A 23,027-nucleotide genomic window follows, 5' to 3' on the forward strand; every position below is an offset into this window, starting at 1 on the left:
AATTACTGAAGAAATTAGAGTCAAAATTCACCCTACACCTCTAAAATCAATAGTTTTATGAGTAAAAGTTAAACAAATCTTTATGCACAAACAACCCCATCTTAAAAAAATGGTACCATTTCTTACCACTTCATTTTTTATGTTATCATAATTTAGATACCCAAATACCAAAAACATATGAGAAAGAATCATTATAAACCGGCCTTGCTTAGAATATACATGCAACAGCCTGAATTAAGTATTAATAATTTGAATCCAACAGTGGATTAAAAGAAAGGGTTTATCTAAGCATTTCAAAGACTTTAATATTTGAATATCTATCAATATAATCTCATCATTAGCAGATTAAAGGAGAAATATCATACAACAATTAAAAGAGTATGGTGTTGATGCAGGGATAAGCAAATGGAACAGAAGAGAGAGTTTACCCACATGTGAATAGTAATTTTAGTATATGACAAGTAAATGAGGAAAGATATTACTTAATAAATGCTCTTGAAACAATTGGTTATTATTTTAAAAAAGTAGATCCCTCCTTGACACCATTCACAAAATACATTCCAGATGAATAAAATATCTAAGTGTAAAAAATAAAACTTTAAATATTTTAGAAAACACTGTAGGAGAGTATGATATTGAAATACTGTGGGGATATTTTTCTAAATCAAAAGTTAAGGAAAATATCGGTTAATACGACTGTATCAAACCTGAATACTTCATTTGATATACAGAACTTAAAAAACAAGGAAAACTAGAAGCAGATATTTGCAACATATTTAATTCACAAATGATTATATTCATGAAATAAATAAAATTTCTACAAATCAATAAGAAAAAATAAACAACCTATTAGAAAAAATTGTTGGACAACTATTTGAAAGAGCACGACACCATGTGTTGGCGAAGCTGTGGGGATATGCTTCAAAATAGCTGGTTAGGTTTAAATTGTTGCAACCATTTTTTAGAGTAATTTGTCAATATTTACTAATATTTAAGATACATCTACATAAAGCCAAGCAATTTCATTTCCAGTTACATGTTCCAGAGAAACTCTGTACATATGTCTATGGAAGTGTGTTCATTGAACTACTGTTTATAATAATGAAAAATTCAGGAAAATCTACGTTTCTATTAATAACTAATAAATTAGAGAAATAAATTGTACCATATTCATACCTTGGCATAAAAAGTAATAGATTAAGTGAGTCAACTAAAGGTATGTATATCATTTGGAATCACATCTAAGACATTATATTGATTAAACAGGCAAATTGCTGAAGCATAGGTACATTTGCATAAATTAATTTTCTTTGTAGTTCATGAAGAATATAAAAAGATGGAAAAAATATACACCAACTTTCATAATATGAAGGAGTAGAAAATGTGGAGTGGAATTGTACATATGATAAATTTCTTTGTAAAAACCCTAAAGAAAAAAGTTCTAATGCTTTGGCCAGGTGTCGTGGCTCATGCCTGTAATTCTACCACTTTGGAAAGCCCAGGCAGAAGGATCACTTAACTTAGGAGTTCAAGCCTAGCCTGGTCAACATAGCAAAATCTGTCTCCACATAAAATAAAAAAAGCTTAGCCAAATGATGATGTGCACCTGTAGTCCTAGCTACGCAAGAAGTTGAGGCAAGAGGACTCCCTGACTTCAGGAGTTCAAGGCTGCAGTGAGATATGATTGCACTACTGCATTTCAGCCTTGGCGACAGAACAAAGCAAGACTCTATTTAAAAAAAAAAAACAAGAAAAGAAAAGTCTAGTGTTTTCACTTGGACTTCGGCTCAGACATGTTGGGTGTCATGGTACATCTGCCTGGTACTGGTTGTGTTTAAAGAGGCTGGTCCTTGATGGTAGAGATGTCTTAAACTGGAGGAGGGCAAGACATTGCGGCATGACTAAGATAGATCTAGTATGTTACATAAGTCTGGTCATGTGTAAATGGGCGTTATTATTGAGAAAATGTGCTTAGGGCAGGGTGTGAATTGGGCCAGACAAAAAAGAGCAAAATGAAAAGATATCAAGACCAACTTTAAGGATATCAAAGTCAGTCTGAAGTCTTTTGTAAATATAGCCAGGAGTAAATAAGCAATCAGTCAAGAAAGAACTGAGAGGCAGATCTTGGTAAATGCAATTTTGTTTCACAAACTAGGAATATATTCCAGGGCACCTTTGCTTCCATGGGGTCAGGTCCTCTCTCTGGGTTTATGGGGATAGCTGGATATGAGGGAGAAGAGGGAATAGTGGAATTGGTCCATTGTTTCAGGGATTTTTGTAGGAATTATTTCCTAACCCATGACTCAGATGACCCCAAAGGAGGATTCAGAAGCAGAAGCTCTATTCTTTTACTCATAAATCTATCTCATCTACTTCTTTTATACGACACAACAGCAGAGAAAAGTTGAAGTTCAGCCATTCATTGATTTAAAGAATAAAAAAAAAAAAAAAAAAAAAAAAAAAGCTGGACCTGAGTAGTGAGTGGGTCACTTGTGTCTTCTGGTATACAAAGCCTGCTATTTAAGAAATCCTGATTTGGAAAAAAAAAAAAAAAATCCCTTAGCAACAAAAGAAAGTCTGCTGGCTTGGTAAAGCTTAGAAACCAGCAGGCTCTTTGCAAAGTTCGTCTCAGATTCAGTATTTATACTAACAACAATAATTGTCAATAAATTAGACTTACTATTGTACAACACAGGAAAAAGCAATGCTCCTTGTTTATCTTTGGCCGCTGTTTACTTTTAGCTCTGCTGTGGGAAAGAGAACTCAAACAATGCTAAGCTTTCCCTTAATGAGATCCTGATTAGATAGTCTGGACCAATGTATAAAGCACAGTACACTAAAGCAGGAGAGCAAAACTGAACTCTTCATCACCCCCTCCCCTGAAAGCAAAATTGTCAGTTCATTCCAGTTTGCCTTCAGCACAGAGCAGAGCCATCTCCTCAGTGACTGCCCTCCTTCCAGAGTGCCTGTCCTAACTAGCCCAGTAGCCTTTTTGACTTTCCTTCTTATGCTGTTTCGGTATCTTTCAATGTTCTGGGCTGGCCTTGCCATCTTGCCAAACAAGGAAATACACTCACTGTATCTTACCTTCTCAGTACTGCAAATTAACAGAAATCACCACTGTAGGCATTATAAAGAGTTTGAGGGATTTAAACTACAAGTTTTTAACCTGTAGGATGAGGAGTCCAGGGACTCCATCTGTTAGATTATCAAAGAGGTTAGCAACTATTGTTTAGTCCATTATTTGTTTTATAGATTAGAAGATGAAGAACGGAGAGATTGCTCCTTTCCTCTAGTTAGTTTTTCTTTCTTTCTTTTTTTTTCGAGACTGTGTTTTGCTCTGTTGCCCAGGCTAGAGTGCAGTGGCACAATCTTGGTTCACGGCAACCTCTGCCTCCTGGGTTCAAGCGATTCTCCTGTCTCAGCCTCCCGAGTAGCTGGGACTACAGGCGTGCACCACCACACTTGGCTAATTTTTGTATTTTTGGTAGAGATGGAGTTTTTCCATGTTAGGCAGGCTGGTCTCGAACTCCTGTCCTCAAGTGATCCACCTGCCTCGGCTTCCCAAAGTGCTGGGATTACAGGTGTGAGCCACTGCACCCGACCTAGTTAGACAGCAAGGACTAGTTTCTGGTTCTGTGGGTCTCTGATCCTATTCTCATTGCAGTATAAAAGCTGAGGTTAGCTTATCTTTATGAAGACATTAAATTCTTACTTATTTCTTACACATTTTAACTGAGGCCTTCAGTGTCACCAACTTTTGTTACATGCCAGGTCTTTTTGGCACTCCTCCAAAATCCACTCACAACACAAATGGCTCTGTCACCTATGATTCAGGAATGCTCATGTTTAAAGTGTCATGAAGCCTCCCCAAGAACTTCCACTTTCCCTCCATAACTGAAATCCAAGAAGGTACCAATCCAAAGTCATGTCTACTTAATAGTGTGTACTTACTTCCTGCTGTTCCTCAATATCAAGAATAGAGGTCTAATCTTGAAATTGTTCACTTTTGAGGACTGTGTTGGAATGTAGGGAAAGGGAATTGTACTGAGATAGAAGAAAAATATTATTTCATAATTAAATGGCAGGATTTTAGAATGGAGGCTTAATTAACATTTACAAAGCAACAAAGCAGTGAAATGATCTTTGACTGGCTTATTTTTTTGAAAGGCATTGTTTTACGCCTTGCTCAAATGAAATATTTCATATTTCCTTTCTTGGCATCAGGCTATTCAGCTTTAAGGCATTTGCAAATATTTAATCTTGTTTGTAAGGCACAGAAGTTTCATAAAGCTTAACAGAACCATGGCCTAATGGTTCAAAGCGCTGACCTTGGAGCAGGTTCAATACCAGCTAAGCTGTGTATTGCTAGCTGTGGGACTTTGTATTAATTGTATGTAAATTTTGTACCTCAGTTTTCTCATTTTTAAAATGAGGATGCTGATGATAACAGTACTATCAATTTCACTGTAGCACTGAGTAGTAAGCACTTAAGTATTACTGTCATTATTATTAGATGGCATTTTCTTGGTTATTATCTCAGCAATAAACTGTGCCTGACTCTTCAAGTCTGTCACTCTTGCCTTGTTGAGAACTGAGATGCTTTCACGTGTTGAAGTTCACCTGCCAAGCTTATTCTTAACAGCATATTCATAGTTCTTGGGTTGATCACAGTGAAACAACAGTAAAACAGCTTTGTTTCACCTCCCTGTTTTGGTTATCAGTGAAGGTAGCTAGAATAAATACAATGGAAATGAAAATGTGTGGGTTTTGCAGCCCTTTTCACTGTTGCTTATTGGTGATGCCCCTGGTTCCCAGGCTGCAATTCTGAATGTGCAACAGAAGGGTGGGAAGATGGGTACTGTACCGGCTATGTCTTTTGCCTGTGGCAGTCTCTTGAGAGATCAGCTGAAACAAACTGTTTATCTGACGCATGCCCTTCCTTTATGTCTCACAAACAGAAAAAATGATCTTTTGTATTAAAAAGTAATTATATCTGTTATTTCACCTCTATGCCCACAAAGGTCATTGATTTTTATACTAAATCCCATATTCTTTTTGGGTAGTAGTTAGGCATTTATTTTGATAATTTGTACTAAAATGCTCAACTATTTGGCTTAGATAAGACATGACCTAAAAAAAAAAAAATCTTCCTTTTGCCCTTAGGCAGTATTATTGCTTCTCTAATATGCTAGCTCCCGACGTTGCCCCTTGACTACTTGTGTGATTTTTATGCAATTCTGCATGAGGGAGGAGGTGGGAAACTGTGAATAAGAGAAGGCGTAAGTGGAAAACAGAACAGAAAAGGAGGGAAATGTTAGAGAGAAGGAGAATTATGCAGAAGAGGAGTTATACTGTAATTAATGTGTGGCAGGTCTTTTGTGAAGATGGATTGGGAGTGGTCTCAAGGTTGCCAGTGTTGGCCAGAGAACCTTGCTATAGGTAATCCACTTTCCTAGTCTAAAGAGAGCTCAGAAAGCTACAGTTTATAACCAATGGAAACTCTAAAGCCTTTTACCTTGGCACAATTCCCAGGGAAGTGGATGAGGAGCCCACTGGCTATGAACACCATTCTGCGCAATTTGACACTTTTCATTTGGTAGAATTGTGTTGCCAAGGCTATTGCATCAAGTTACCGAAATCTTAGTGGATGTAAATTGTCTCATGTGTTACTTAGCGTGGCAAGAATTTAAAGGGCATGCCTTCTACTGAAAAGAAAGATTTAACTTTAACCCATTAAAGCAATAAGCTGCTTTCTAAACCTTATGGAGAGAACGCACAGGCTATATAGTTTGTATTCTGAGATAACAAAGTAACTCTTTTAACAACAAAAAAAACTTTGATGGAATCCTGGATCCTTCATTATGAAGTATGCCTACAATCAGGGGCATTTTTTAGGGATTAGGAATTTTATTTATATTTTTAAATCTTTTTGTGTAGTTCCGTTTTATAAAATGTGTGTGCAACTGAGCATTGCTTTTAACTAAATCCCAGAAGAGAAACAAATCAATGCTGACTTACAGAGGATGTAAACAAGGGTTTAATGTTTCCAAATCCTAAATGTTGGCAGAGTAAGGAGAGTAGTTAATAGAGCAATACTTTAGGGTTTATTAACCTACTAAAATGATTCAGGCATACAGAGGCTGCTTCTGTTTCTAAAACAGGATATTATTAACATACTTCCTTTCTTCCCTTAGGCTGAAAATGCCCAAACCTTCAATTTCATTGTCATTCTCCTCTGACTCAAAGTCATCCAACACCAGACAGGCTGGCCATACAATGGAAGAAATGGCTAAGATCACCAAGAATCAACTGAGATAAACAGATGGTACAGGTGTGATTGTCTAGAGAGGAGGATCACTCAATCCTGCTGCACATTAGAATCAGCTGGGGAAATTTTAGAACCTACCCATGCTTGGCCCCAAGGCCCTAGGTGCAGAAATTGGTTTAGGATTGGGCCTATGAAACAGTACTACTTTTAAAAAGTTTTCCAAGTGATTCTACTGTGTACTCAAGTTTGAGACATAGTGGTTATTTAAGATGAAAAACATGAAAAGATAAACTTGAACTGGAGAGAACTGAGGTTCAGTTACATGTAGGTTACAAGTTACTATACATCAGTTATTACATTTAGGTCATGAAAATAAACAAAATTAATATTTTAGAAGCATTTTAGTGCTACTCCCTGCTTTCATCCTCTCTCTTGTCAGCATAGCCACTTGAATTTTCAAAAAAGGAAATGTAACTACAACAGCCTTGTTCATGGCTTCAGGGTAAAGCACTGCTAGGACCCTGAGTTCCCTGCCCACCATGCCAGCCCTGGAGCTTGGGTGGCCCAGGATCCTTTTGCCATTCTGAAATAGAAACCATAGATGGGGATATGGTGTATTTCCAAACCTGATACCAGAGAGCATTTCCAAATATCTTTCACCCAGTATTCTGGCAACTAAACAATTCAGGAAAAGAAACCCTAACTCAAAAACTAAACAAAAGGAAAAGAGAGCACATATATACCTTTTCAATTGACTACAGAGCAATAACTTAATCTCCGGTATCAGGTATTTGCTTTCCTTTCCATTCCCACTTTATCACCTCACCTTCCTCACTTCCTTACACTATCACAAGGACCTCCTTGTTTTTCATCTGGCTCTGGTATCTTACCCCTAACTCAGCTTGTGAATTGCTACAGATTAATCTTCTTACTCAAAGTACATAGCACTTGTATAAAACTCATGGTTTAGCTACATATTATGGTGTTTTGAATCACAAGAGTGTTTTTAATATATAAGCACTAGCTTTATTAACTGCAAAAATTCAATATACATTTGTTTATAAAGAAAGGTTTCTGTTTAAGCATCAATTTTCTATTAAGATAATTAGTTTTTATCTGTGGAATCTTCAATGGGGAAAAATCAATCATTTCTATTTTAACCCACTCACAAAAAGAAGTCCTGAGACAACTGTGGGCTTCATAGTCATCGAAAGAGCCATAGGATCCCAAATATCCTACCCCAAGGTCCTAGGGCTTCACACTTAAATTTACTTATTTTTAGCTCTTGTGTCTCCTTTAAATATGACATTTTAAAATAGCAACACAGAAAGCTGCAGGCTAAAACTGTAACTTGTAAACCTGTTGGAACAAATTCATCCCTCACATTAAGGGAAACTAAATTACATATTCATCTCCCCCAAATTGTTTCCCCACAAGTAATCAAGCTTATCTGTGACCCAATTTTAGTTGTTCATGAGTGGGGGATGGGGTTCCATAAACTCACGTGGTGGAAACACTTGAAAGATTTATGAGCCTGTAAATGGGTGCTAGCAATTTCAAGTAAATACAGGCCAAACCAAACTCTTAGCTGTCTGCATTTGGCCTTGATTACAGGAGTTACACAAATAAGACTACAAATGTCTCTAGAACTTTACACAAATAAGACTACAAATGTCTTTAGAACTTAGAAAATTGCTTAGACGCTTTTTTTTTTCCAGAAACCTTAAAGCACAGGGAGTAGGTAACCTACTGAGCCTCGGAATCAAATCTTTTACTGAAATTTTTTTTTCCTGCCTATTTTTATGGCAGCAAAAAGCCATAGAGAATTTTTGGAGCTCATACTAAACTCTCCCTGATGATAAATTTAGTGGTCTCACCACTTGGGCTCCACTGACACTCTGAGCAGTTGGATGTGCCTAAGCCTAAGTCTGGATTTAGCACAAATACTAGGTTTCCTCAGTTATAAATTCTACTCATGAAGATCTGTCATCACAGATCCTAGATTACATTGATAAATCCACTGGATAGCATCTGCTACAATTGAATCTGGCAGATCAAGCTAGAAGAAAGATAATGATTATGCTATTTTAACTAGTTCAAAATAAAATTGTTTGGAGGACTGTGATTAGTAACTGTATCAGGTATTCCACTGTGTTTTTTCAATTTCAAAAAGTTTTCAAGTTGCATGCTCTATTATTTGTTTGTATGATTTTAGAATCTGTGTCACTATATTGATACTCTCAATTGCCACCTTTCTTGACTGAAGACTATGCTAATATGGTGCTGACCCATTCTTACAGGTAGGCAATCAGTTACAAGTTGATGGTCATTGGCTGTTTCTCCGACGTATGATATCTTTGCTCACACGAAGCAGCTAGATCTGAATTCCAAATGTTACAGCTGTTCCAGATGCAGACATTATGATACTTTCTATCTAGGCACCAGTCTTCTTTTGAAACAGAGTTCATACCTGCCTAGGTATTTTCTCAAAAGCCAGGACAAGGATCACTGTGTGTCTGTGTCACACTAGATACAATAATTTAGGCATGCAATCACACTGTATCTACCGTTGCTATCCTTTCAGGATAGCCAGATACCTCTATTTGCACTTCCTTGGTAAAGATTCACATGAAAGCTGATGAGATGGGACAGGACTATTTCACACAGGAAATGTGGAAAATAAGCAGTCTCTAACCTGGTTCACTGAGTGGGCTTAATTAGGTCTCTTATTCTTTTATGGGCACAGAAATTATTAGTCTCAGCTTTGATTTCTCCACCTAATATAAATAAAGCTGAGCTCATTAAACCATTTGATCTGTTTCCAGCCTCTCAAATTGGATTTTCTATACTTAACTTTGTAAATACAACATCGTGAGGAAATTGAGAGAAAAATAATACCACCACGGGAAAGACAGTAGGCGAGGACTCGTTTAGAATTCAAGTTATATCTTACTTGCTGGTAAGTGAAACTGACAACCTAATGCCATTTTACATTATAGCTCTTCAAAAATATCATTTGTGACAGTTGTTATTGACATTATAGAAATGAGACAAAAATGAGGTTAGATAAAATATTTTCCTTTAGCAATTCAAAGTTCCAACAATAAGTTAACTGACTTTAAATAACTGCTCTTAGGGATCCAAAGCATTGGTTTGTGTCTGTTTCTGATACGGAAAGATTTGCTTTAATTTCTATTGAAGTTTGAAAACATATAAAAAGGGCTTAAGAGAAAAAGTAAACCCTCATGTACATACTAGCAAACTGGGAATGAATAAGCTTGAAAGTATTCAAACTTAAACATATTTCAAATGAAATGACATTCAACTAAAATACTTATTTTATTTGAATTGTGTACAGGTAGCACAAGAACTAACTTGCACTCAAAGTCAGTACCCCTTAAATAGTATTTCAAAGATTTAGACATCAAAGCAGTGGTATTCAGTAGGCTTAATATCCTTTAAAATGTCTTCTGCTGGTCCATTCCTCTTTCAGTGGCTTCCTAGTGTCTCAGTTTCTATGAGGCTCCCATGCCTTCCAACTGAGATGCCTGCACATTCTTCAGCTTTAAAGATGTCTTGATGGATGTGAACAATGGCAGTGGGTCTTTCACACATGCTTAGCTCTGTCTCACAGTCTGCAAATGCTGGAATGGATTCCAGGCAATGGCGTGATTGGAAGAACACAGACAGTTCAGAGTCAAAGACCTGACTCTGTCATTTCTTAGTTATGTAACCTGGTGCAAATCATTAAGGTACCAAAGTTCTACTCTTGACCTGCAAATCTAAGACAATAAGACTTCATCTGTTATGAGAATCAAGTGAGATAATGTACGTGAAAGTACTTTCTAAAATGAAAAGTCATATGTAAATGGAAGCTATCTGGCAAATTCTTTTTTCTGTGATCAGCTGATTAAGTAATGCGGGCCAGTGAGTATGTCAGCACTAAGAAAGTTACATAGTTCAGAGGGTTGAGAAATAGAACTGGACACATGTTGGATTCCTAGCCCTACTCTTTAGGATCAAGGCCAGCTTACAAAAGTATACACTAGTGGTAGCCTGACAAAAACAATTGCTGGGACTTACTCAGAAATAATGTAAACCAGTTAACTTTATACAGCTAGGAGCATCATTTACCATCCATGGGGAAGAAATCATAGTCAATATGCCATAACTATAAGCCTTAAAAATTAAAGTTAGAAACATTGTATTTCTTCTAAAACTTTCTTAAACATGACATACTTTGATCACTAAGGCTTAGACAGGCCCAATTATTGGGTGAAAATTTTAGTATTCTAGCTGCTCAAATAATTATACAGGGAGAAAGCATGAGACCTGGGGGTGGAAGAGAGACTGAGAGTAGGAAATAGTTAAACAAATGAAGGAAAAAATTTTCTGCACCAGAAGAATTCGATTTCACTATACATATATTTAAATAATCATAGTGAATCTGAAGAGCTAACAAGATGTGAAGAAATAGAAAATAATCATTTTTTTAAGGGTCATGTGCTCAGATAGCAGTATTTTCACTAACAACCAATTTATCTGAATGACATCTATCACCAAAATCCTGGGAATTTAAGGATTAAAAAATAATTGTAAAACAGTTTCCAAATTATCAGACTTTTATGAAAAAAAGAGGGATCAAATGGCATCATATCCAATTTTTTTTTTCCCACAGAAGATAAATAACCAAGTAAATTAATGGTACAGCTCTACTGTTAGCCAAGGGCAAGAAGAGCTGTCTTAATGTTGGTCTCACTTTGCACTAAAGTATAACATACTTATTAAATAGTATAAGTCTTAAGGCAAGAAAAAGTGGTTAAAGGTGTTCAGGCCAAAATGACCATCCATACCAGATTAAAGTAGACAACAATCACAAAGGTGAATGCACAAAAAGCCCACCGCTACTTTCCTTACTACTTACTAATTATGGTGTACCTGTGTAACAGACATAGATGCCAGTTGCCAGTATGACATTTATTCCCTGTTCTTCTGGTAACAGCACTTTAGAATTTCCTTTGAAATCCATGTGATTTTATCATAACTGACTTCATTCTTCCCTGCTCTTGCTCCAGCCATGGGCATATGACCTGGACAATCAATGTTATCTGCTCTCCTATCCACAGTGATAAGTTCAGGGGTGAATATTGAATCCATGCAGCCAACAGGGCTCCTATTTAGAACTTCCGCTGGAACTGTTGAAAAGAGAAACTATCTTTCTTCTGGACTGGTAGGCTGAAAGGATGAGAACCTGAAGCCACCAGTCATTGTGTTGCCACCCTGAGGGAGGCATCTCACCGTGATGAAATGACTGATTTCTATAACATCGGCTCAACACCTAGATGGTGAAAGTCAGAATGCTGTGACATCTTGAACCTCCGAATTCAGCAATGATTGAAGCCAGTCATTCACAGACAACTTATTTAAGCTTTAAGGCTTAAAGCCATGGCAGTTTACATTGGATTTCTGTCATTTGTATTAACATGAATCCCAAGTTTGCTTCATAAAATATAGGTATATTTATTTATTGAATCAGTATAACTCTGCTTTAGAAGACAGCTTCACAAAGGAATCCAAATGTGACTATTTGACAAAAGGATTTAAGATTAATTTCTTACTTTATTTGTATGAATGTCCAGTTGCATTTTCCCCTTTAGCTGACTTACAGCAAACATGGTATGCAAGACTTACAAGTTTCTTCTTTTTAGAAAGGCAAAAGTTGCCTTTCACACCTAAGAACTCAGAGCAAACACTACTTGAGGTCATAAATCTACTACTACTTGAGTAACATAAATCTCAGCTTTTCTTTCAACACCTCTCTTGAAGAGGCTCTGCCAAAACCTCTCTCCCACTATGCTGCTATGTAAATCTCCCATATCCAGTTTACCAAAGGCATCTCCCAAGGAATCTCTGGCAGGTCCCGGGACAGCAGAGGGAACTATTTGAGAAATTCATCTGGTGATGAGCTGTCTGGAGCTTCAGTTAACTCCACATACTTAAGGGCAGGGAGAATTGCAGTCTAGGAAGACCATCTGGGATTGCCTGTAGGTCATTCATCTTTCAGAACAGACAAGGTCAGAAGAGAAAAGATGCTCAGAGACTTTCAGAAAAGGTATTTCTTTCCCTTTCAGAATCAGGTTCTTTATTAGGTCTCTGTATATTGTTTTCTTTTTCTAAGTGAATATAGAAGATCCAGCATGTACTTGTTAAAAACATAGTAAGGTAGACTATGAATACTCTCAATATATTTGTTTTACATTCTTTCAGAATATCATATATACTTTATACTGCTGAATATATAAAATTATAGTTTTCTGTTAACAATTTAGTTATGTTGACTGATTGGAAGTGATTCTTTTTCTTCTGGGTCCATAGCTTTTAAACTTCAATCTGCATTAGAATCCTCTGAGGACTTACTCAAAGTGCTGACACCCAGGGCCCACACTAGACCTGAGAAATAAGAATCTCTGTAGAAGGAGCCTAGAAATAGGAATTTTCTAGTGATACAAGTCACCTGGAAACCACACACTGGAAAACACTGTCCTGGGGGTAAATTCGCATCCAAGGGCATACACACATTTCTACCTTATAAATCTACTTACCAACAATTCACATCACTGGTGATGTATCTACATCTTGATGCTTTTATCATAAAATCCTATTTACCAAGAGGCACGGCACAGAGTTGCAAAGAGCATGTAATAATTGCTGTGACTGGTTGTTTTGTCTGCAATCACCCCCTGTATTCATGCCGCAGGAGGATAAAGTGTTCCTGACTCACTGCTGAAGTGGTAGCACAACATAAACAGCTTCACCTCTCCTTCAGATAACTAAGCAAAAGACATTTCAGAGACCCCCACGGATCCACTGGAACATTTTAATTTGAAAATTTATCATTTTTTTTTGGTGCTTATTTTTTACTTTCATTTTGAACATGGAATTACAAAGAAGTACTTGCTGTATTATCTTTCACATTAGAATATGTTCTGCCAATTGTGGTCCAAATGTAGTTCATGTGGTTTGGCAGCTGGTCAATCAGGATTGCAAGAGAGAACAGCACTTCTTAATGAAAAATATAGGTCAAAATTGAAAGTTTAGCAATAGTAGATTGAACAAGGCTCTTCATGAGTCACATATATCCATTTTGAAAGCCATACTTGTAGTAAGTCATGTTTGAAATATGTATCAATTCTTGTGGACTGCTTGGTACTACTGAGTGCAATGGAACAATGGTTTCATAAATAGTTCTCCTATTGGAACTCTTCAACTTATATCCTGAATATCCCTATGTCTTCCAATCATATGACAGTCTAGATTAATGTTAAAGTTCTCTTCCTCTGTTTCTCTGTTCCCTCATTAGCTTCCCTTTTCATCCCTGTACTTTTTCTTTTTACTAGCACCAAGGATTAGTATTAGGTACTACTTTTATTACTGTATTTCTAGTATGTACTTCAGCAATTGGCACATAGAAGGTGCTTAATAAGTATTTATTGCATTAATGAACAACAAAAAAAATGAACTAAATGACTTTCTTTTCTGTGGTCACATTATCTTTTATTCCATTTTAATTTAATCTATATCCTCAAGCTGGAGCAGGTGAGCGTCATCTCTGATTTTCACCATTTGCCACAGGTTACCTAAAATTCATCAATCTCACCTTTGGTAGGCTTATAGGATTGCATGTCTGTTTCTTCTACTAATGATCCAGAGGACAGGGAATGGTTTTCATGAAATATTGGCCAGCATTTCCCCTCCCCTCAAAGTCCAAAGGTTTTCTTTGTAATCAATAATCAGCTTAAGGAAATTAAGACAGAAAAAGAGACCAAGTAAATGACCTGGGTCACAGGTAATTTTTCTCTGCATTTGTTCACATGTGTGTGAAGCTTGCAGGGACTGAGAACCAGGATGGGGGCTGAAGTGTGTAAGAACAAGGATGCTCTAGGGTCTAGTATTTCTAAAGAACTTCCTACCACACAATACCTGAAACCAGATAATGAATAAATCCTTAAAAAACACAAGATATTGTTTGTCATTGTTAAGGCATGGCATGGTCCAAATCGGCCAATTAAAGGCTAATTAATAATTTAAAAAATATAAATATCTTCAACTGAAATTTCATGTCTAGCCAAATTAAGCTTCCTACGTAAAGGAGAAATAAGATCTTTTTCAAATAAGCAAACATTGAGGGAGTTCATTACCATCAGACCTGCCTTACAAGAGATCTTGAAAGGAGCACTAAATAGAGAAAGGAAAGATTGTTACCAGCTAATACAAAACACACTTAAATACATAGACCAGCGACACTATAAAGCAACCTCATAAACAAGCCAGCATGAAAACCAGTTAACACCACAATGACAGGACCAAATCCAAACATATCAATACTAACCTTGAATGTAAACAAGCTAAATGCCCCACTTAAAAGGCACAGAGTGGCAAGCCGGATAAAAAAGCAAGCCCCAATTGTATGCTGTCTTCAAGAGACCCATCTCACACATAATGACACCCATAGGCTCAAAATAGAGGGATGGAGGAAAATCTACCAAGCAAATGGAAAACAGAAAAAAATAGAAGTTGCAGACAAATTTCAGACAAAACAGACTTTAAACCAACAAAGATTAAAAAAGACAAATAAGGGCATTAAATATTGGTAAAGGGTTCAATTAACCTAAAGGACCTAACTAACCTAAATATATATGCACCCAACACAGGAGCACCTAGGTTCATAAGGCAAGTTCTTAGAAACCTACAAAGAGATATAGACTCCTGCACAACAATAGTGGGAGACTTCAACATTCCACTGACAGTATTAGATAGACCACTGAGGCAGAAAATTAACAAAGATATTCAGGACCTGAACTCAAAGTTGGACCAAATGTATTTGCTAGACCTCTACAGAACTCTCCACCCAAAAAACAACAAAATATACACTCTTCATGGCACATACTCTAAAATCTACCACATAATTGGACATAAAACGATCCTCAGCAAATGCAAAAGAACCACAATCATACCAAACACACTCTCAAACCACAGTGCAGTAAAAACAGAAGTCAAGACTAAGAAAATTGCTCAAAACCATGCAATTACATGAAAATTAAACAATATGCTCCTAAATGATTTTTGGGTAAATAATGAAATTAAAAGAAATTCTTTGAAACTAATGAGAACAAAGATACAAAACGCCAGAAACTCTGAGACACAAGTAAAGTAGTGTTAAGAGGGAACTTCATAGCACTAAATGCCCACATCAAAAAGTTAGAAAGATCTGAAATTAATAGCCAAACATCACAACTCAAACATTAGAGAAGCAAGAAGAAATGAACCCCAATGCTACCAGAAGACAAGAAATAACCAAAATTCCAGTTGAACTGAAAGATATCAAGACACAAAAAAATTCAAAAGATTAATTAATCCAGGAGTTGGTTTTTTGAAAAAATTAATAAGACATATAGGCCACTAGCTAGATTAATAAAGAAGAAAACAGATCCAAATAAACATAATTAGAAATGACAAAGGGGATGTTACCACTGGCCCTCACATAAATAAAAATTACCACCAGAAACTACTACAAACACACCTTTGCATACAAACTAGAAAACCTAGAAGAGATAGATAAATTCCTGGACACATACACCTTCCCAAGACTGAATCTGGAAAAAATAAATTTCCTGAATGGACCAGTAACAAGTTCCAAAACTGAGTCAGTAATAAATAGCCTACCAACCAACAACAACAACAAAAGCCCAGGACCTGATGGATTTACAGCCAAATTCTACCAGATGTACAAAGAAGAGCTGGTTCCATTTCTGTTGAAACTATTCGAAAAAATTGAGGAGGAAGGACTCCTCTCCAACTCATTCTATGAGGCCAGCATCATCCTGATACCAAAACCTGGCAGAGAAACAAAAGAAAACTGCAGGACAATATCCTTGATGAACATCGATGCAAAAATCCTCAACAAAATACTACAAACCATATTCAACAGCACATCAAAAAGCCAATCCACCATGATCAGGTAGACTTCAGCCCCAGGAGGTCTTTCACCTCCCTGGTTAGCTGTATGTCTAGGGGGAGTGTGTGTGTGTGTGTGTGTGTGTGTGTGTGGTAATTGTGAATGGGATTGCCTACGAGGCTACAGTAAGCAAAATAGCATGGTACTGGTACAGAAACAGACACATAGACCAATGGAACAAAATAGAGAGCCCAGAAATAAGGCCACATAGCTAGGATCATCCGATCTTTAAGCTGACCAAAACCAACCACGAGGAAAAGACTCTCTATTCAATAAATGGTGCTGGGATAAATGTCTAGCCATACATAGAAGATTGAAGCTGGACTGCTTCCTTACACCATACACAAAAATCAACTCAAGATGAACTAAAAATTTAATGTAAAACCCGAAACTACAAAACCCCTGGAAAACCACGTAGACAATACCACCCTAGACATAGAAATGAGGAAAGATTACATGACAAAGACAACAATAGCAATCTCAACAAAAGCAAAAATTGACAAATGTGATCTAATTAAACTTAAGAACTTCTGCACAGCAAAAGAAACTATCAACAGAGAAAACGGACAACCTATAGAATGGGAGAAAAAATTTCAAATTACGCATCTGACAAAGGTCTAATACTCAGTGTCTATGAGGAACTTAAATTTACAAGAGGAAAACAAACAACCCCACTAAAAAGTGGGCAAAGGACATGAACTTAACACTTTTCAAATGAAGACATACATGTGGCCAACAGGCATATGAAAAGAAGTTCAATATCACAGATCATTAGAGAAATACAAATCAAAACCACAATGAGATACCATCTTATACCAGTCAGAATGAGTATTACTAAAAAGGCAAAAAAAACAAAAAAACAAAAAAACAGATGCTGGCAAGGTTGCCAAGAAAAGGGAACAGTTACAGTTATACACTGTTGATGCTAATGTAAATTAGTCCAACCATTGTGGAAAGCATTATGGTGATTCCTGAAAGAGCTAAATGCAGATCTATCATTCAACCCAGCAATCCCATTACTGGGGATGACATCCATAGGAATAGAAATCATTCTATCATAAAGACACATGCATGTGGATGTTCACTGCAGCACTGATCACAATGGCAAAGACATGGAATCAACCTAAATGCCTATCAATGACAGATTGGATAAAGAAAATGTGATACATATACACCATGGAATACTATACAGCCATAAAAAAGAACAAGATCATGTTTGTGTTTTTGTGGGAACAAGGATGGAGCTGGAAGCTATCACCCTTAGCAAACCAACGTAAGAAGAGAAAACCAAGTACTGCATATTATCACTTATAAACTGGAGCTAAATGATGAGAACTCATGAACACAAAGAAGGGAACAACAGACATTGGAGTCTACTTGAAGGTGGAGGTGGGAGGAGGGAGAGGAACAGAAAAAATATCGAGTAATAGGCTTAATACCTGAAATAATATGTTAAACAACCCCTCATGACACAGATTTACTTTTATAACAAACCTTTACATATACCCCTGAACCTAAAGTAAAAGTTTAGAAAAGAATTAAAAACATATATATAATTATGTATTTTAAACATTTATGAATATACGTTACCATGGACGCTGTCTCAAGAGGGAACAAACTGCTTTTTGTTTTCCACTTTTCCCTCAGCATTGAGCACATTACTTGACAAACAGGAAATAAAGAAAGTAATGGGAGGAGAGCTACATAAATGATGATACAAGAAAACAAGTGGTAAGTGATATAAGATGGTTCAAATAAATAGAAAACTGTTCATAGGGGAGAGAACCCAGCTATAATGGAAATAAAGCAAGGCTTCTAGAAGGTCATGGAACCCTAAATAATTTAAAGGTCTAAATAATATGATTTTAATAGATGATAAAGGAGAACTGAAGGCAACTTATTAATATAAATGGTATAAGAAAATGGGCAGAGAAAGGGAAGTGTAAGTTGTTCACTGGGGAATAATAACAAGTATTGCAACCAGACTGGAACAAATGGAATGTCTAACAGTCATAGACCAAGCTGAAAGGTATCCAGGGACCTTGAACACTGGTTTAAGGGACATCGAATTTTGTTGAGGAGTAAGTAGGAAACCAGCTACCAGGGGAATGGAAATAGGGGAAGGTAGAACAACCTAGCCCCAATGTAAAGAAAAACTGAACACAATTAGCATGCTATTGAAGTCGTTTGTATTTCAGGTCCTGGATTTAAGCAGTAATAGTGTGAATGAAAAGGAAAGGTTAAATGTGAGATACACTATAATAGTTAATCAAAAAGAAATGGTAATTTTATTAGCCGTGAAGAGAGGGGTGGGGAATGAAGTGCTCAGATACCTGGGGGAATTTTCAGTATTGAAGGAGATTGTAGCTCGTTTCCCAGGGAGAAAAGTGTTTTGGTGTAAATGGACAAAGTGGTTAATTACTACTACTATCATGAAATGCAATTTCAAGCTAATAAAGTAGCTTTATTAACTACGAAACCATTTCTGTTAGCATTGCTTTCTTTTTTTCTTTCCCCTGGCTTTACCAAAACAAAACCGGAAAAGCCTTTATGAATGGAAAATACAGGCAATGTCGTAAACATACAACTTGATAATGATGATACTAGTTAGAGGAAGAACACAGAAATTTAAATTCACCATTTTCTAGTTTTATAGATTAGGGATGTTGGATATGTACACAGTGTATTAATATGTTAATACATATAGAGGGTCTACAAAAGTATTCTGAACATCATAATATTCTAAAGAGATGAGGTAAAATGTGGAGTGAAATTCCCTAGAACCTAGGCAGTAGTGCTTGTTTGCCACTTATTAGGGTGATGATGGCTAAATAAGGAAACTGGTAACTCTAGAAGAAAGAGAAGCAGACACAGAACTGTGAAGAGAAGACAAATCCAAAACATCAGAAAAGAACTAAAAATGACACGTTCTTAACTATAAAAGTATTCAAATTTAATTTTTCTTCCTCAGAAAATAAAATGACTGGTAATACAATTTAGTGAAGACTCTACCATAAATAGCAACAAAAAGTTGGATAGTTGCCAAGTTTCTCATCTACTAACTTTAAGGTGCTATTTATGTCCTCAATTTTTATTATAAAAGTAGTAAAGCAAGGTTGTGATGAAGACAACCATGCATATCTAAAGCAGAAAGTAAAATACTCCTGATACCCCTTCCCCATCCCATTTCCTAGAGAAAACTGCTAGTAGATTGACGTATATTGTTCCATATTTTTTCTATGCGTATTAACATTAGTAACATAAATTGAATTCAGTATCTTTTTCGAGGAAATCATTCACTCAAATAGTGAGTTTAAGTGCACAATGCTGAAAATCCAAAGTCAAATGATATTGAAATCCTATTTTCAGGGAACTCATAGTCTAGTGGGAAAGAAAGGTAAATCAATTATTAAAATACACCACTCATCACTAAGAAATTATTACTTTATCTAATAATTATTAAATAAATTTCAAAAATTTCAGAACATCTTCAGAGATTAAGATGAATACAGTTTAAATGAATGAAAAGTGATTCTTAGGATGCAAATTTGATTAACTTATAGAAAATTTACAGAAGGTTTCCACTGTAAGTAGTACATGATTTAGCATTTCAGATAAATCAGACAAAATTTCTTTGTATTATGGGGTGACTGTCATTTAAAGTACTCATTTCCTGGTGGGTTTAATACATGAAAGTATCTTTGGCCTAAAACCTTTCATTTCATTTTCGGTCCACTAAAAATTCATCTAAACAAATGAGAACTTGATATCTCTATTTCAAATATTTTAGGACTCAGAGAAAAGCTAAGCTTCTCTTACAATTCATAAATATGTCTGCACAGGCCAAACAAAAGTCAATGAAAAGTGCCTCCAAGATCATCTGATTTCTGAGAACAAGCCTGGTGTTTTAACATAGCCTTTGTGTATAGTTGAGCATTTCCTTTTCTTTTAGATGATGGATAGATGTGTGCTCATATTTAGGTGGTTCTTTTGATCCACCCCAGGAACTGCGTATGAAACTACTGCTTCTCAGAAATGGTGAATTAGCTCATTATTTATTTCTTAGGAAGCCTGTGTGTCATGTTGTAGTTAGCTTTTATGCATTCCCATTCATTTTGTTCCCCTATTAACACAGACTTCCTAACCCGGCCAGTTTTCAGTAATTCATGTTTAAGGACTATTATGTTTGTAATCTACCACAGGCCAATTCTTATGAATGAAATGCCAAGATGATAAGAGTAATTACCAGGGTGACCCTGATTAAGTCAACATTTTTTTTTTTTTTTTTTTTTTTTGCGCTCTGTAATGCCTTAATGGAACTCAGAAATTCAACCAACTTGTGATGCTCTAAGAAACACATGAAATTTATACTAATAATTCATGTAACTATCCTTAGTTTATTGAAACACATTTAAGTGTATGTCCTTTATTTTCTGATGCTTTTTAATCTCTCTTTCTCCTTGACTCTAAATACCTGAAGGGCTATGATAGAATGTTTGCAAATCCACTCAATTTAGTGTGGTGGATTAGTACAATTTTATAAACACATATTATACAACTTGGGTTCAGGACATGACTAATTAATTTCTCTTTAGCTACTGCAAAATAGAGAAAAACCTAAATGGAATTCTTTTATTAAAATCTTACTCAAAAGTTATAGCTTTTAGAAAAGAAAATTTCCAATTATTTTTCATTATCTGGTTCTAAATGTCTGTTATAGACAGATATTTACTATATGACAGAGAAAAGATTACAGGTATGAACATTTAGAATAAAAAATAAAATTTATTCTGAAATCTCTCAGAAATATCTAATTACATGTCATGGGACAGATAACAGTAAGTCATTCTGTTATTGTTGGAACACACTACAGCTGTATCATTTGCCTCGTCTTGTTTCAATTGTCTCCAACAGGACCAGTAAGCACAATCTGAGACTTGTGGCAGAATTGCAATAATGAGTTTATAAGAGTTTTTATCCAAGGAAATCCCAACAATTCTTGATACCACATCTGTTCTCTTTATCATCGGCTTTGATGAAAGATCATTTTGCCCAGATTCTGTGAGTGGAAAGTCATAGTTGCTTTGACCTCATATCTACACAAAGGAGAATGTCAAGCTTGAAAGAACTCAGGGAATGATGAAGAGTTTTTGTGTTACTCTGTGATTTATTTCTATGAACAACACATTTTGAGAATTTTTATGAATTGAAGAGATAGCAAGCTGCACATAAATGCGACAGATTATCTGAGGATAACATCAGTATCAATTTAAGGGTCAGAATTAGTGTTCCTCCTCCACTACAAATATGAATTTTTTCTAGAATCCTCTGAAAATGTCTGTTGTGATTTGTCAATATTCACTTTCAAGGAGCCATGTAAAATACTGTGCTGGGGCTGGTTTGTACTAGCTCTATGAGAACCGATTGTTACATTCAAGAATTTGGTGAACCAGTTATTAAACACAGCCATTATATAAAATTATACAGGCCAGGCATGGTGGCTAACACTTGTAATCCCAGCACTTCGAGTAACTGAGACAGAAGGATATCGTGAGGTCAGGAGTTTGAGATCCACCTCAACAACATGGTGAGACCCTCTCTCTACTAAAAATACAAAAGTTAGCCAGGTGTGGTGGTACATGCCTGTAATCTCAGCTACTTGGGAGGCTGAGGCACAAGAATCACTTGAACCTGGGAGATGGAGGTTGCAGTGAGTTGACATCATGCCACTGCACTCCAGCCTGGGTGACAGAGTGAGACTGTCTCAAATAAAAAAAATAATAATAATAAAATTGTATAGACTTACAATTAACTAGATTAAAAGCAAACGCAGTAAATACTCAAAACTCATGACTTCTTAATTATTTTGCTACATTTTATTATTATTCATGCATCTACTATATCTGACTAGTAGAAATACCCCAGAATGGTGTGCCGTATGCATTCCCAATGCTGTGGTCAGCGATTCTCCATCGGTAGCTTGGAAGCTACCATGTTGGGAGCATTTAAAACACAGAAATTAACTGATGCTTCAAGTCAGTTGTCGCCTAACCACAGAAGTCAGCTATTAAACATTTACCAGCACAACACTGCCAGAATAGGTTCCTGGATTACAAAAAAGAATGAGACATTGCTTTTATAAATATTATGACCTAATATTTATTTATGAGAGATAAATATTTCACTGTAAGATATCTTCTAAATGACAAAATAGGGGTTAAAGGTATTAGAAAAGAAGAAAGAGACACAATTAATTTTGCCTGAAGTGTCCTGAGAATGTCACATAGAACAACATAGAATAATAACCTTTGAACTAGACCTTGAAAGTTGAGTAAAAAATTATTTGACAGAGATGGGAAATGCTCTTCAAAAAAAAAAAAGTGGAATATGAAATAATACTATTAGTAGTATAATTGAATATGTACACAGCAGTGTTTCTCAGATTTTTCCACTTAGAAAAGTGGCAAAGAACGACTGGGTAATTCTGGTGAACTGAAGTTGCAGCTTAAAAAGGCCCAATGCTAAGATAGAGATTCTTTGATTTCTTCTGTTTCATCCTAAACATGCATTGGAGTTCTCCATTATCTTTCCTATATATTTTCACTTGGGATATGGCTCTGTTCTCTTCTCTATCTCAACCTCTCTGCAAGGCAGGGGGAAGTCTTTCAGTACATCAAAATACTAATATTTAAAGCTATGAGAGAAAAATCAGTATTATCAAGAATAACATTTGTGTGTTTT

At 36.0% G+C, this 23,027-nt stretch overlaps 1 protein-coding gene across 11 annotated transcripts in view; it reads right to left on the reverse strand.

The window, feature by feature from the left end:
* The window catches only part of ADGRV1 (adhesion G protein-coupled receptor V1), a 584,631-nt gene that overhangs the window by 139,998 nt on the left and 421,606 nt on the right, over nucleotides 1–23,027 (reverse strand). The gene's annotated exons all lie outside the window — the stretch shown is intronic.

Source organism: Chlorocebus sabaeus, chromosome 4, assembly GCF_047675955.1.
Source record: "Chlorocebus sabaeus isolate Y175 chromosome 4, mChlSab1.0.hap1, whole genome shotgun sequence".
NCBI lineage: Eukaryota > Metazoa > Chordata > Mammalia > Primates > Cercopithecidae > Chlorocebus > Chlorocebus sabaeus.